The sequence below is a fragment of the Tamandua tetradactyla genome, chromosome 26 (assembly GCF_023851605.1).
Source record: "Tamandua tetradactyla isolate mTamTet1 chromosome 26, mTamTet1.pri, whole genome shotgun sequence".
Lineage (NCBI taxonomy): Eukaryota > Metazoa > Chordata > Mammalia > Pilosa > Myrmecophagidae > Tamandua > Tamandua tetradactyla.
In genome coordinates, this window is record NC_135352.1 from 11196196 (window position 1) to 11213396 (window position 17201).

The following is a 17201-nucleotide window of genomic DNA, read 5'->3' on the forward strand; positions in this document are numbered from 1 at the left end:
GAAGGAACTCTTCAGAAATGTAGTCATTAAGTGAATGTGAATTCTTTAAGTGAATACCTATGAACCTCACAAAGGCTGCACGTACACTCCCGGATACATCCTGGCTACTTACTTTACTCATATTATTGATCAAATCCCCAAATTTGTTTGCACCCTTCAGCCACTTGATTGTTAGTTAGATCATGAAATATTGAGGTGCCTTCAGAAACATGATAAGAGTTAGTCTGAAAATATTTCAGCAGATCTTTCATCATTTCTCTTTTATGTCTCTTTTTAAATATTATGTTCTACTTTCCTCTCAAATTCAAAGAATTCTGGACTTGCAAGGAACTTTAGTCAACTTTCATTTTCATGATCTAACTTCACAGTTACAGGGTAAGTTTTGGAAGCTCTGAGTTTGTGACCAGCTCAAGGTCCTACTGCTGATTTTTAACAAGGCTGGGCATAGATTTCGGTTCCACTGATTCCTTGGTCGCTGTAGTTTTCACAGTCATCTACATCTCATTTCTTTTTTCTCTTTATTTTCTTTTCTCCCAGTTAATGTTTCCCTGCCTCATAGTAATTTGCTGCTTATTTTCTGTCTCCTTGATTGGTTTATATCCATAATTTTCAACCACCAGCCTCCTGTCCCTTCTCTGTTTTAAATCCTTCAAGTTCTTTATTTCCCCTTGAGCCTTCCTTGGGATCTACAATCTCTACGAACTGCAGTCACTAGAGGGCAACATGATCACATAGAGCTGACAAGGACAGGGACAGCCTCCTTGGCTGGTGCAAAAATAGATAGCAGTGAGTCAGATGTGTACATTATTATTTACAAAAGCACATTCAGTTATATCGGTGCTTTTAACTTTTATACAAATCTGGCGAGGCAGGTCAAGTGTTATTGTATGAGAGGTTCCGAGAAGGTAAGTGACTTACCATAGGGTCATAGAAATAAAGGATATCCTTTCCCTATTCCTTAGCATCCCTAGAAAATTCTAACATAAAATCTGAAAATGTAAGCTTCCACTTCTCCAAAATTTAAACCTAATTGTGGTAAGGTATTATATCTTTGCAATCGTAAGTTTTTCATATTATTCAAATACAACCCATCAGCTACACAACAAATTTCCTGTTAGAACAAAGTTATTTTAGGGATTTATTTGAAGATTTAAGGATTTAGTTAAACATTTTGTAAATGTCTTTTACTGATATCTTGCCTAAGAATCAGAAAAATGATGACATTTTCTGGAATTTTCTAATTATACTTTTAAAAAAATATATGATTTCTTCTGCAAAATAAATGCATGTTTACTTTGTTCTATTTTCTCCTCGCTGATATTTGAAGTAAAGAAAAACAGATAATAATATAGTGTTCCATTATAAAATATCTGATCCTTGAGAGAATGCCATTATTTCTCTCCTCTCTGGTTGACTGAATGCCATGAATGCATTGTTTATTTGCTTGGTGCTGTCATTGGTATAATGGAAATAGAATCTATTTATAAAAACCAAGTCTGTGAAGCCCTGTTTTGTCTGAGCATTTTCTCAAGCCATTTTGAATTTGACATCTCCTAACTTTTAACAGGGCAGGTTCCTCCAGGCGGTGGCACCTGATACCTGCTGATGGCAGACAGGAATCCTGTTTCCAGGGCCCCAGAAATTTGAAAGACAAATGCAATGGTTGTGGCGATGGTGTGGGAGGAGAGGAGGATAAAAAGGGGGACAGGAGGTTACCAGAAGATTTAGATAGCTAAGCGTAAATGGTGCAATTGAAGGTCAGAAAGGACAAAAGCTGTAGGCTGGTGGAATGGATGTGAAGATGGATCTGCTGTGTTATATGGCTGGAGGAGATAGGAGAGAGAACAGGATTTGCAGTGAGTCAAAAGCTTCTTCATCTTTTCTGTTTCCAGGGGTTAATGGTTCCAAAGACTCATTTCACAAATTAAAACATGTAATAATGAAAAAAATATTCACTAACAGCTATGCAGAATTTTATAAATTCCGATTGCTTTACAATAACTCCTCCTCATGTGATTTCTAAGGGGCAGGTAAGGATGGAGTTAAGAAATCAAGGGATTACATTCCAAAAAGCTTCCAGGTGAGAGTGAGTCCACTCCTGTATCCTGCTTCACTTTTATCTTTTGTTAAGTCTATTTTTACACACAGCCAGCACTTTGTAAGAATGAGAAGTCAAGTACCATTGGCCTTTATTTGCAGAAAAATCTATTTGGAGATGCTTGTGTATAAATACCACTGAAAAGACTTACATTTTTATGAATGATTTCTTTTTTGTAGACTGGAAGAGGTGTGTGTGTGTTTGTGTGTGTGCATGTGTGTTTCCTTATAGACACATTATCTTAACTGTGAAAGGAATGTGAATTGGGAAAAAAAGGGCAAATCTGTTTTGGTAACAAGGATTTGAATGATAGGAAAGTAAAGAATTGTAAATGTGAGAATATGAATGCTCTATACCAAAATCAAACACTATAGAGAAAAGAATCAAATATTTGAAAGTGTATGTTCTTTTTTCTTTTTTTTTTTTTTTTTTTGCCTTGTACATCAGTTTCCGAAACAAACAACAAAAAAAAACTGAGTAGAGAGATTTATAGCCTCAACATTTTGCTTACAATGATGACAAAAAATAATGAGTTTCCAATAATCTGTACCCAGTCAATATATGCTGGAAATACATTCTCATTTTATTCTCAAAGAAAACAAAACTGAAAAGAGACTAATTTATCCCCTAAGAATTTACTGCTTTGTGTGTGATTTATTGCCTAGAAGCAATATGACAGCAAAGCTGCAATAATCTAGGTCCTTGAATAAGGAATAAGATCTCCAAGAATATCTATTTCTATTTATTTGCCGCACCCCAATGCTACTAAAGCTTATTCATTTTATTTTATTACTATTTTGCTAAGATTCTAAGCATATGAGTTAAGGACATTTAGAGACAAGACAACCTTCCCAGGACAGCTCTTTTTCCATATTTTCAACTTTACCCAAAGGTTAACCCTCTTTGTTGGATTTAGAGGGAAAAGGAAGCAGGTCCCATTTCTTCAATATGCACCAACAGGGATAAAGCCTTATTTCACCAAATACCCTTGGAACAGCAAAATGCATGCTAGCTAAGGCTTGCATTGCTCTGGGTCTCTGTGTAACTACGGCTCATCTGAGATTTGTCCCAATATTCTGCAGAAGCAACAACACAATGAACAACACAAAGATAAGAAATAGTCATCATCTTTGTTTTTTAAAATGACTTTTAAAATATTTTCATTTCTTTTTTTCATGCATCCGTAGAGTGTAGGTGGAAACTGTAGGAGAATTGGCTGCAGCTCTGCCACCGTAGGCTAGCACTCTTTCACAAATTAAGTCTCATCATATTTTTTCTTTTCGAATCACGATTTTAGAATCTATTAGGAACTGTGCTTTGTGGACTGTGATGAATTGCATATTGCTCCTCTAATTCGTTATGGTTAGAAGCCCCAGGTTTCCAGCATCCAGAGCCGACCATGATTGGCTCCACTCAAGGGACGCGGACCCTGGGATTCCCTCCCAGCGAGCAGCAGTGACATCACCGGCAAGCTCCTCTGGCGGTGCAGAGCTGGAGCTGGGGAGGCCGCGGAGGAGCACCGGGAGGGGCGTTGCTGGGAGTTTCCAGGGAAACACTGCAGCAGATGGCCCGCCTCTCTGAGCCCCGGTGACACATCTGCAGCACGGCTGGTGGGAAGGATATTTTTGGAAAATCTCTGCACTCTCAGGTCCGGCTAATTCTGAGATATATATATATATATATATATATTTGTCTTAACCAACATTTTTATTTCTCACTAAATCTTTTTATATCTGGAAATGGGGTTTTCTATTTTCATTGCAGGGAGATGATCGGAAGAATAGCAAGCCACAAAGTAATGTTAAACCCTCCACGTGTCGGGGTTTTCTTTCTATTTTTTTTCTTCCTCTGTGCCAGTTACATTATGCAGGCTGTCAAGGTGGTGTGTGGAATACAAGGGCAAATGTTGCTAAGGTAACAGGACTGAAAACCTGTCTGCAGAAGCAGATGCTTTATAACCTGGGATTTCCCTCATTTGCATTGAAAGGCTCCTGAGCAATAACCTCTAAGCTAGCCAGGTCCTTGTAGCTAAAATAAAAAGAGAACTATATATTTTTAAAATGTCACATCATTGCCTAACATATCATTGAGCATCTTGTATCACTGCAAGGTTAAGTGCAGGAAAATATGAAGTGCTAATAATTCTGACTATTTCTGGTGGTAGAGCAATGATACATTTATTTAAGAGTGCATCCCCCACCACCTTCCCTACTTCCTCATCTTAAACCATCCGAGGAACTCCTGTTTCTTTTTTCTTCCAGGATTGCCCTTCACAGTGTTCTTGAAGGTTAAACTTCAAGTGCATCTCTCCTATTTCTGTGTGATCTAGGAATGCCTCATTGCACATATACAAACAAAAGAGATCAATAGTGTTGGCGGCAAAGCTCAGAGTTGAGACAAATGGAAAATCCCTTAGGCTAAGTGCGATTTGGGAATGTTGATACTATTAAGGAATTAAACAAACAGGATTTTAGACATGACTTTGACCACCAGAAATACCTTTAATTAATCAGCTTTACAGGACCTAATCAATGCACTTAGCACATCCCTTAGCTCACTCCAAGAATGAGCTACAACTGTATCCAAGCAGTAAAACTGCATTTTGCTCACTTTTTTCTTTAAGAGGATTGGATCATAATTCTTTCAGATGAAACATATTAAGCATTTGCCAGGGTTTCACCAGCATCTTAAGGGGCTCCCAAATGTGTATGAACAGAACAACAAATAGAAGTTTGCAACCCATACACAAAGGCGGATTCATAAATAGCTTTTAACAATTATAAATTCTGGGAACTGGATGATTTGTGATTGTGCGAAAGAAGCGTAAAAGTGAGAAATGACAGTGTTTTTGGCAATAGAGGGCATCCATCCTTGGGAAAGCATTTCAATAGATTCTGAAATAGCTTTGTCAAATGAGTTTCTTCATGCCTGAGACCTGAATGCAGATTTCTTTGTTTTCCTGCAAAGCTCAATAAAACCCCGTGCTGTACAAGAGAGAAGAGAACTGTTTTGGGTGTCAGGGATGGCATATAATCTTGCATAGGTGACATCTTCTGACATTTTTGGGGGATGGTAGAAATAAAGGATCATGTGAATGACAGCAACATGCAGCTAACTTAGGTGTTCTTTACTAAATCACCACGAATACAAGTTTAAACACAATTAGAAATCCCAATCTCTTTGGCCTCAAACACATTTTAATAGATTTTTAAATTGCTATTTCCGAATCAAGCAAAGTCTGCTTTTTATCCACAATATCAATTTTTCATTGACTATATTATAATACCACCCGGCGCAGGATCTGGCACAAAAAATAAACAGACTCAATGGATGTCTCCTGATTCTGAATCTGCAGTTAACAAGGGTGGTGACATGCATTGACATTAGCAGTAAGGACTTGGTCACCAAGAGGAGTCCACCCTTCCTCGCTGGAATAAATGAAGGATGGTAATGGACTCTTTGCCAAAAGAAGGCCATGCTCATTCTAGCATTCTTTAGCCTCTAAAAACTCTGAAAGGCATGGTTCAAATGGCATGCAAATTGAGAGATACAATAAAGAAGTGATTCACAGAGAGATAAGTTTGAAAGGACCATAGAAGTCATTGGATTCAAAACTTTCATATTATAGATGAGAACATTGTAAGTAAGAACTAAGAAGCATATACTTATCTGGAGACCAGGAAGGGGAAAAACCTTTCCTAAATGGCATTTCTCATGGACTACGATAGAGGCTACAGGGATTCCCCAAACAACATATGCTGTGATTCCTGGCAATTCCCCACGAGCTCCCACACATGAGGGTGAACAAAAGTCATTTTCAGTGTGCAGAGTTCATCTTGGGGGAGCCTCTTAACTTGGAGTTGGCCTAAAAACAAGGTTGATAGACGCATCCTCAGAGCATCTCAAACCCAGTCTTCAACTCCTGGTATACAATCATTTAACGCTTCAATCTTCACCACTCCTTACCTTGCTCCATTTTTGTATGCCTATATAAAAATACACTTGAGTTTCCAAATGCTGAACTAGAACCGCAGCTATCAAACCTCATCTTGATAACACCATACCTTTACTCAACAACTTAAATTAACTCCTCATTGTTTATTACTCAAGAACTTATATTAAATCCTTATTGTTTAATAAGTAAGTGGTAAGGTATGCAATAAACACAGGAGTCCTGACTTCAGCACTTACAGGTTTTAACTTCAGGATATCACTGTTTTATTAAGTGACTTTGTCTGGCTAGGACTTAGCTTAGAGTCTGGTGTTGGTCAGGGGCCCACTAGAATATAAATCCTTGGATGGGGATTGCAACCTACTTTATTTAGTGGGATATATCCCAGATACATTGTCTAACACCTTCTAGGTACTTGGTAAATATTGATTGAATTCTTTATTTTTAATTAAATTGTACAAGATTTAATTGTAGAAATTTAATAAATGACTACAAGAATGTACTTGCCAGAGAGGAATTCTTAATTATTGATGGCTTCTCGTTTTTCCTTTGCATTCTTCCCTTTTTGTTTAGTAGGGACATCCTATTTATAATAGGCTGGGAGCTACAATATCAAGTCAATTCTTACACTTTACCTTACCCTAGATAAAGGAAAAGATGGCTTCTAATGGCATTAAACGAACTCTCCCAGTGACTCTTAGAAACAACCTACTCTATAAAAATTGGTGGGCATTGAGTTGACTCACTAACAGAGGTATAAACCTTAGGTGGTGGTCAGTGTCACTAATTTCCTAAAGTAATGGCCTTCATCTTTGGCTGCTCATTAGAATTTCCTGAGTGTTTGTCTCTGTCTACCTGAGACCAATTAAATCAGAATCTCCAGGGATGGCCCAGGCTTTAACAAGTTGCTTTGAAATGAGTAACTGAGTTAACAACCACTGCCTCAGTGAAAAATAAAAACCTAACATTTGTTTTGGATGGCAATTATATTTTTAGGCTGATTCTGACTAATATCATTTATGTCCTAAGCTGGATACTCTAGAATTTTATCTTTGCTAACAAAATTGCATTTATGTAGCAAATAATGATCTTAATAAGTCCAATTTTAGTTTAAACAGATAATGATTAAAAACCAGAGAAGGTTTTTAATGATTATAAACCAAAAGAAGAAAATATTTAGGAATAAATTTAACTAAAGATACAAAACAAAAAAACAACAACAAAGAAGACAATACAGCACTGCCTATTTAGAAAAAGAGCTGGGCACAGAGATTCTTTTAAACAATTAGTTTTAATAAGTTTGTTTTTATTTGTCACTTGGTAAATTGCTTGTATATCATGTGCCATCAAGTCATACACATAAATAATGACAAAGGGAAATGATTGTATTACAAATAGTTGCTGGTTTCATTTGAAGTGATTTTTGTTATCGAGACCAAATGCACTTAGGAATTTCAGTAAACAATATTGTATTATATGCAATGGTTTCTTGGCGTGTGCTAAAAATATAACTGCCTGCTTCTGTACCTATTTGTAGTGTTTCTAAATTAAATATAACTTTGAGCAAGATGATTAATCTCCTTAATTAATTCTCATCTACTATATTCCTGCCAGTTTAAGAAATTAAGATATTAGTGCTAATTTAGTCCAACAACCTTGATTTGCTCATTGCCAGTCTAAATAGTGACAAAGATAATACTTGAATCCAGATAGTTCCTTTTAATATATTTTGTGTTTGCCAATATAACTGTTTACATTAAGAATAATTGGCTGGCTGTAGCGAATCAGGTATGTGAAAACTCAGAAAACAGTTATAGTTGACCCCATCCTTACCCAATTATATATGTAAACAAGAATAATTTGTATCCTAAGAACTCTAGAAATTATCTTGTTTGAGTAGGGACTAGATCTGTGAGGTACTGTGTTGATAATATTTTGAAGAGTTGAATTTATGGAGAAAGGTAGCTCCAAATAAGGATATCATTATAAGACTTGTATTATTAAAAAGAAGAAAGGGTGGGCCACGGTGGCTCAGCAGGCAGAGTTCTCGCTGGCCATGCCAGAGACCCGGGTTCGATTTCTGATGCCTGCCCATGCAAAACAAAAAAGAATGCAAAGAATCAAGATGTTGAGAAAAATTCAGAACTCTTTAAATGATAAACTATGAAATTTATTTTTTGAGCACATTGGAATTATGCAACTGAACCCTGAAACTTAAAATAGTTTAAAATAAAATAAGTTACTCAAAGTCAAGATGGAGATGTCATGAAATGAATCATGTCATCCGCCAAGACACATTCAAGTCCTATCTCATGGTCCTGAGGATATGAATTCATTTGTAAGTAGAGATCCTGCTGAAGATCTTGTTAGTTAAAATGAAGCCACATTGAATGAGGGTGAGCCATTAACCAATGTGACTGGAGCCCTCTAAGCAGAGGAAATTTGGGCACAGTGTATGGTAAGAGACAGAAGAGACAGATGCCCATTTGATGGAGGCAGAAATAGAATTATGGCTTCTGACAAGTCACCACCAGAACACAGCAGACTTCAGAGAGAGCACAATTCTGTCTGTCAACACCTTGAATTTGGACTCCTAGCCTGCAAAACTGTGAGACAATGCATTCCTGCTGTTTTAACTAACTAGTCTGTGGTCTTTTGTTTTAGCAAAATCTGGCCAACTAAGGTAGTCAATAAAGTTCTTGGGAAACCTTCAACATTTAGCATTTCCTATGATGCCTTCTAGGAAATGGACATTTAAAACAGTCAAAAAGCTTTCTTCACTACAGAACTTAGACCTCTGGTGGGCTGGCGTGCATCAGGAATTTCCACTGATGAAGTCAAAGGTACTCGATTTAGACTCTCTAAGTTGTTTAACCTCTTGGAGCCACTGTTTCCTCAGGTGTGGAACCCCTATAGGTCCCTCACGGTGTGTGGAGATTTAAGAGGAGAGTTACACAAAGTACTTAGTGTGGACATTGGTACAGGACAAATGCCCAGAGGTGTAGACTGTAGGAAGTGGATCTCCAGTTAGTTCTCCTCAGAGAACAACACAAGTACTAGTGGTCAGCATCTGTTCTGACTGGTTAGTGTCCAGTTACACTGGTCATTAAAATGCGTAAAAATTACTTCAGGTTATAGTGATACGCGGAAGGGGCTACAGCTTGCGGTGGCTCCCACACTTTTGTGACTACGTAACTATTTTTGCTGGGCCTTAAAGAACAAGTGTTGTGAAGAAGAGATTTTGTGGAATTCTACCTTACATAAATATAAGATACTATAATTTATCCCTAAGGTAGGAATGCCAGCTGTAGCCCAGTTAAATATGCGTTTCCAATAAGGAACAAGCACGTTTTTTAGTGTAAGCAAGCATGGGATATAATTATGGTGATAAAACTATTCCTTGTTTATCTGAAATTCAAATTTGACTGTGTGTCCTATATTTTATCTGGCAATCCTACTCTAAGGGAAAACTTCAAATACTTTTAAAATACCTACCAGACTAAAACAATGGGACTGTTGACCATGCCAAAATATCCCCAAACTCATAATACTCACAGCATTTATCTCATTCTGTCCCTTTTCTGTAAAACAACTTAGCTTTTTTCCTCATTAGGCTGTGAGTTTCATCAGTGGCAAGGACTTAAGCATTTTATTTCCTGCTTAGTGCTTGCAGCATCAGAAGTAACCAGTAGCTTTGTTTGTTTTCTTTTGTTTAAATGAATTAAGCTCAATCACTGCTTTTACAGTTTTTGCTTAAAAAATAGTTCTTTAAATAAAACTCAAAGAAATGAAATATGTAAAAGTACAAAGTAGTCATTTAAATGCATTTATCCAAAGAAAAGCAATGTTAATATATTTGTATAATCTAAATGGGAATTAAATATTTTTTCTACAGCATGGTTTTAACGGATATATAATATCACTTTAATCAATTCTCATCAGTGTTTTCAATTTTGCTGTATTGAAGATGTTGGGATAAACATTCTTAGAAATCTTTGGGTAGGACTTGAGCTCAGTATTTCAAGTACTTAAAAATCAAAGATATCATTTACTGGAGATATTGCTATTCAAAGCAAATTTTTCTTTGGCATACCAGTGGCTTCAAAAATAGGAAAAGTATATGGGCAGATACTTGTCTGAAGAAGAAGGGCAGATACTTGTCTGAAGAACAAATACAAATAGGCGATAAAAATTGGAAAAGATGTTTAAATTCACCAAAAATCAGAGAAATGCAAGACAAAACAAGATACTGCAATTCACCCATTAGATGGGAAAATCTGAATGGGTGTTAATAGGCAGTGTTATCAAGAGTGTGGGGGGAAGTGGACTCTTGCCTACATTTCTGGCAATTGTTTAAACTGGTAGGCACTCTAGAGGGCAATAGCTATCAAAATTTAAAATGGGGATGTCCTTTGACCCAGCAATTTCACTTTTGGGATTTTAGCACGTCACAAAGATTTATGCACAAGGGCATATTCTTGGCATGGCAACATTGTTTACAAAATGGGGAAACCATAAAAAACCTCAATGCCTCTGGTTTAGTGAATGATTACATAAATAGCATTTCATCCACACTGCAACATGACTTGCATTCCTTTGAAAAAGTGAAATATATCTATTTGGTACTTAGAAATATCTTTAAGATATATTGTTTATGTGAAAACAAAACAAAACAAAACCTCTCTCAGAGTCCTTCAATTTATCTATGCTTTTGCTTGACAACAAAAGGACTGTAGGAAATACACATCAAAATGCTAAAAAGTTAATAACTGAGAAGCTTGCTTCAGGAGAGGGCTGTGAAAAAAGGACTTAGGTTCTCTTTTTTAGCCATTATGCTTATGCATTGTTTTAATGGTTTGTAATGAGGGTGTATTGATATTGTGAGCAACCAGATTTAAACAACAACAAATATATTTAAACCAGTACCCAGTATGTTCCACCTCTTTTCACTCAATTCTCCTTCCTTCTTTCTCTAGGCAGATAATCTATCTATGAATAAAGATGGAAGCGAATATCACATAAATGGTTTGTTCCCAGCTGCCCCTATTGACAGAAAGTTGAATTCAACAGGTAGCAGTGAGCCTGAAACACTTTCTGTAAACAAGATCTTGTAAACTTCTTCCCTAGTTCTTAACAAATATTAGGAGCTGTTGCTATCACAGCTGCTGAATGAAGTCGTCTGCGAATTGAGAGGAAGAGAATTCAGTCAGTGTACACTTTCAAGCGCTTTTGCTTGGAACCAGCTATGCTGTGGTCTTAGGGATATTTGCACAGGTGGGTGGGAGGGAGAGAGACAAGTACAAAAGTGGCTCTCAAAGTCTGGTGCAGGGGTTCTTTAGTTTCCCTGAGGTCCTTTCAAGGAATCTGTGAGATTAGCACGATTTTCATAGCAATATTAAGATGTTATTATTTGACTTTTTTCACTCTTACTCTTTTTTTTTTTTTCTTCTTCTTCTTCCAGAGCAATGATGCTCACTCTTACTCATTAATAAATCTATGGTGGAATTTTCTAGGGACTACCTGGCATGCATTGGTGTGTTTGCACTGATGACTAATGGAATGTGTGCTTGGGGACTCTTGCATTTAAAACCTCTCTCAGTTTTAATTTCCAGTGTGGAAAAAGTTGATAGCTATAACTCATGTTAAAAAAAAACTCTCTTGGCGTCTTAGAGTGTAAAGGGGTTCTGAGACCAAAAAGTTTGAGTATTGCTGCTTTTACAACATCCTTAGAACACATTCTGGTTTTGTTTATGATTTAGTTATATACATATATATATATATATATCCTTATTTCCTAATCATTTGAGATTAACAATACTGTGTAAGAAGCACGTGAAGAAGTTCACTGACAAAATAAATCTAAATTACCAAAAAAAAAAAAATCAAATTATAACTTCTGAATTGAGAGGGCTCAATCGTTGCCTGCCTTAGTTTAGCAAGGCTGCTAGAATGCAATACACCAGAAGTAGGCTGGCTTTTATATAGGGGATTTGTTTAGCTATAGATTTACAGTTCCTTGGAGGAAAGACAGCTAGCTTTCATCTGGGTTTCTCTAGCACATGGGAAGCCACATGGCAACATCTGCTAGGCTTCTCTCCTGGTTTCTGGGATCAAATCACTTTCCCTGGGAAGTTTCCCTTCTGCATTTCCACACATCTAGTTCTGAACTCCTTCTTTCTCTTCTGACTGCTCCTTTTAAGCTTCCAGTTGATCAAATTAAAACATCACTCATTATGGAAGTCACTCCCCTTAGCTGACTGCAGATGTAATAAGCCATAGATGAATTTCACGTGCTGATGATTTAATTCCACAGCAACAGAACAACTGGGCACCATCATCTGGCTAATCTGACACCTGAACCTAACTACTACAGTGTCTCCCCTTGTCAACTTGGAAACTATACACTTTGCCTTGAACTGTACATAATTCTAAATAGAAAACAATAACAGACTTTTTTTTTTTTTTTTTTTTTGCCCAGCAGTGCTCATCTGTCCTGCATATAGGACTAAATCTTTCCGTATACAGAATGCATTCATTCCATCACAATATCACAAATGACTTAAATCATTTTAGTAACAATACAAATACAATACCAACTCAAAAATAATACAAAATCTCATCAAAGTCAGTTACAGGCATGTTTTGATCTGAAACAAAATTCTCCTCTGGCTGTGGACCTTTGATCTCAGAGCAAATCATCTGCTTCTAATATTCAAAGAATGAATAACCATAGGATAATCTATCCCATTGCTATAAGGAGAAATTGGAAAGAAAACAGGGGTCACCTGACCTAAACAATTCTGAAAACCTACAGGGCAAACTCCATTAGATTTCAAGGTCTGAGTCATTCATCCCTGGGGCTTTAGAAAGTGGTAGCCCCATCCTTTCCAAGGGCCTAAGCAGTGGTCCTGATTTCTCCAAACACTGAGATGAGGGTTGCAACAGTGGGGAACACTGGGAAGACTGCCTTTTTCTCAGCTCTACCTGCCTCAAGCATCTGGGTGGCACCTGTATTTTCTGTCATCCCTGGGGCATACAGTCCATGCCTTCAGAAAAATAGTGTGGCAACCAGACTTCCTCAATCCCTGGGGAATGTGCTCCACCTGCCTTGAGGCCTAGGGTACTAGAACTCTTCAAGGAAGAAGGCCTGCCTTCTGCCTCTGGGGCAAACTCGCCCCCTCCACACACACAGTGTGAATCTGCTCTCCTGGCCCAAGGTTTCTTGGCTGCAGACCTTAGCTTCCATGGTTCTGTTTCTGAAAATATCACTTCACTCTGTCCCTTTCAGTTCAAACCAGCAGTGGTTCCATTTATATAGATCTTATAAAAAATGTGTTGACTTGGCATGCAGTATACCAGGATCAAAGCCATCAGACAATAGAACTTTCCACAAATCCCTCCTGGCTTGTCCTGTAATGACTGACTGGTTCCATGTTTGGTTCAATCCTCATGTGGGGGCACTATCCTCTGAGTTCTCCCACTTTCTGGAAGCCCAGAATTGTCCAGACCATCAATTTTTGGTTTCTTTATACCAAAAAGTTCTGTTTTCAGTGTATCCTTTGCTTGTTACATTTTTACTATAAGCTGCAAGGAGAAACCAGGCTGCATCTTCTATACTCAGTTTGAAAATCTGCCCAGCCGGTATCCCAGATCATCACATTCAAATTCTTCCTTCCAACCAGGACTAAATCTTACCAGGACTTTATGCCACTTCAAAACAGGGTCACCCTCCTTCCAATCTGCAGTGGGAGTACCTTTAGAATCCATATTTCTACCAACAGTCTCTTCAAAGAAATCTAGGCTTTCTCTATCAAGCTCCACACAATTCTTGTAGAATCCTCCCATTATCTGTTTAAAAAGCCATTCCAACATGTTTTGTATTTGCAAACACAGTAGCACCCCACTCCTAAAATCTGTTTTAGTTTGCTAACCCTGCCAGAATGCAACATACCAGTGATCGATTGACTTTTATAAAGGGGGTTTATTTAGTTACAAATTTATAGTTCCCCCAAAGGAAAGGCAGCTAGCTTTCACCTGGGTTTCTCTGTCACATGGGAAGGGACATGGCAATGTCTGCTGGCCTTCTCTCTTGGCTTCTGGGTTCAATTGGCTGTCCCTGGGGAGTTTCCCTTCTGTATCCCCAAACGTCTGAGTCTGAGCTCCTTCTTTCTCATCTGACTATTCCTTTTAAGCCTCCAGCTGATCAAATTAAAATGTCACTTATTGTGGAAGGCATGCCCCTTAGCCCTCTGCAGATGTAATCAGCCATAGATGAATTTCACATGTTGATGATTTAAGTCCCTAGCCACAGAACAATAGGACACCCTCACCTGACCAAGTTGACACCTGAACCTAACTACCACGTTGCCAAAGCAGGTTTACTTAGCTCAGTTCATTTCAGGTCGTGGCTAAGGCCCATAAGACCCAGAAGATGGATGGGCTTCATTGTCAAACTCCGTTTGTCTCTTCAGCTACCCACAGGAAACTTACCCTTCCCCCTGCCCTCAACTGCCCCTGGTAACTTGACACCAAAGAAGGAAAGTCAAAAGGTGTCCAAGTGGATGATGTTTTGCTCCTTCCATAAAAGCAAATAGATTCTATGTTTCAAACTAACTCTCTTTTGATGGTTGTTCTTAAATAATCATTTGGCAGCGCATGGTAAAATTGAATTGTCCACTTCAAATGGGTGAATTTTATGGTATTTGAACATACCATAAAGCACTCTACCATAAATCTCAAGATAGCACTGAGAATACACAGTGAGATGAGTTTTGCCTCCTCTTTTATTTAGTTATATATCTATTTTTTAAATTTAATGATAGTACTTCCATTTTTAAAGCAATTTTATTGAGATGTATTCACATATCATACAATCCATCCATCAATGGCTCCCGGTATGATCACATATTGGAGCCATCATCACCACAATCAATTTTAGAACATTTTCATTATTTGAATATAATAATAATATATATATTATTACTCCAAAATAATAATAATAATTATATATATGTAAGAAACCCAATATCCCAGACCCCTTATCCCCATCTTCTGTTGACACCTAATATTGATGTGGTAGATTTGTTACCATTGAAGAGAGAATATTAAGATATTACTATTAATAATAATCCTTAATTTGCAAGAAGTACATTTTTTCCCAAATACCCCTCCTTTATGAACCCTTTGTAATGGTGCCAAACATTTTTTTTTTAGTTCATCAGAGCACTTTTTTATATTTTTACTGTTAATTACAGTCGTACACCAGAAGATTCTCTGGGTTCTATATTCCCATGTTTTCATCTCTAGCTTTTCTTTTGGTGACATACATGACTCTAAACTACCCCTTTCAACTACATTCACTCACAATTCAGCACTATTATACTCACAATAACGTGCTACCCTCACCCCTATCCTTTTCCAAGCATTTAAGTTTAACCTAGTTAAACATTCTGCATATATTAAGTAACTATTCCCCAATTCCTAGTCTCATTCTGTCCTCTGGTAACCTATTTCTATTTTATAATTATAACCAATATTACAAGTGATAATTTAGGGAACATATGTTTTAAGTGAGGTTTTGTTAAAGTTGTCCCTATAAAGGAATTCACTCAATTCAAACAACATCTTTAAGATATGGATAGCTATTCCTTATGTTTCAGATGAGGAAACTGAGTGTTGAGAAGTTAAGTCATTTTTGTAAATCATGTCACTAGTAAATGGCAAAGAGAAGACTAGAACCCAGACCTTCCTTATGAAGTCCATGGTTTAAACCTCTGTGTTTATTTTGCACCCTTTACATGATAGACTATGTTATGCCTATTTGTTATGGAAAATTTGGACAATCCTGAGAATTATTTATAAGAAAACAAAAATATATCACAAATACAGTTTTAGAGCTTGTTATTAATTTTTAGGGCTATTCACATTCCTCCAGGCATTTATATTTAAAATGTCCCTAGATTAAGATTTTATATATTTTTCACTTTGAATTGAATTGAATGTGTTTCTCAGGGCCTTACTATGCCATTTTCTTGCACATTTAATCTGTTTCCAAATTTTCCCTATTATAAATGCTACTGCAATGAGCACCTATTTACACAATCCTTCACAACATGTCTGATTATATTTCTTGGGCAAGATTCCTTTATGGAATAATTATATTTTCATATGGTCAAACTTTAAAAGAAAATGCAAACCACTTTATGCTCCCACCACATTGATTACACTGAAGAACTCTATCTGCCAATATGATAAGTCAAATTTATTTCTTGATTGTTGTTTCATCTATTTCTAATGTAGTTAAGAAAAATCAAATAGGGTCATTGAAAGATTTATTTGATGAGCATATGTAGACATCAGGCAGACACCTAACATTCCTTTTCTCACGTGTTGACTGTTGTGAGAAAGATCATGTCTCATTTCTTAAACCATCTGTTGTCTTCCCATTAGGTCAACTCTAATCCCTCAGCATAGGAGGATGGTATTACATGGGCAAATAAACGTGATTTCCCTTCCCATAAAGGGAGTGAGAATGTCTGCTATTTAACGTGGTATAATTAAGTAAAGAGCTTTAGAAGCAGGATGAGGAATGAAATATTATTATTCTAATGGGCTAGAGAAGCCAGTTTCTCACCACTAAGATCCTATTGGCCATGAATGATTAGCCTATAAACCATTCCCTGCAGTGCTGAGTCAAACAGTCAGATATTTTTAACTCGGGCTTCCTTTCTTCAAACTGCCTAATTGAATTTTTAAATCTCTTATTAGACAGAAATAGCAAACTGGCGCTACAGGAAGACTCCCCGTATGCTGTTATGATGTTGCCATAGTTTTTCTAGCCTTAATCACATTTCATTCATAAAGATTAGCTGAAATTGAAGGGAACAGATTATTCCCAACTGAACTGGAAAGAACAGAGTAGTAGCTTCTGATAGAGACAGAAGTTTGGTGGGGTAAAGGGGGAAAGTCTGCATTGCTAGAACAAGAGTATCCAAAACTCCTGGAAGGAAAAATAAGTCATTAAGCAGTGACATTCAAGCATCTTCTAAAATCTAGAGGTATGTGCTTTGCTTTCTCTATGCCATTTTATAATTATATTAATATTGCATTTTTGTTATCAACGGGTATAAAGAAAATATTAAAATTATCTGT

At 37.1% G+C, this 17201-nt stretch overlaps 1 protein-coding gene across 1 annotated transcript in view; it reads right to left on the bottom strand.

Annotated features, from left to right (window-relative positions):
- NRG1 (neuregulin 1) overlaps positions 1-17201 on the bottom strand; it is a 1096123-nt gene that overhangs the window by 532388 nt on the left and 546534 nt on the right. The gene's annotated exons all lie outside the window — the stretch shown is intronic.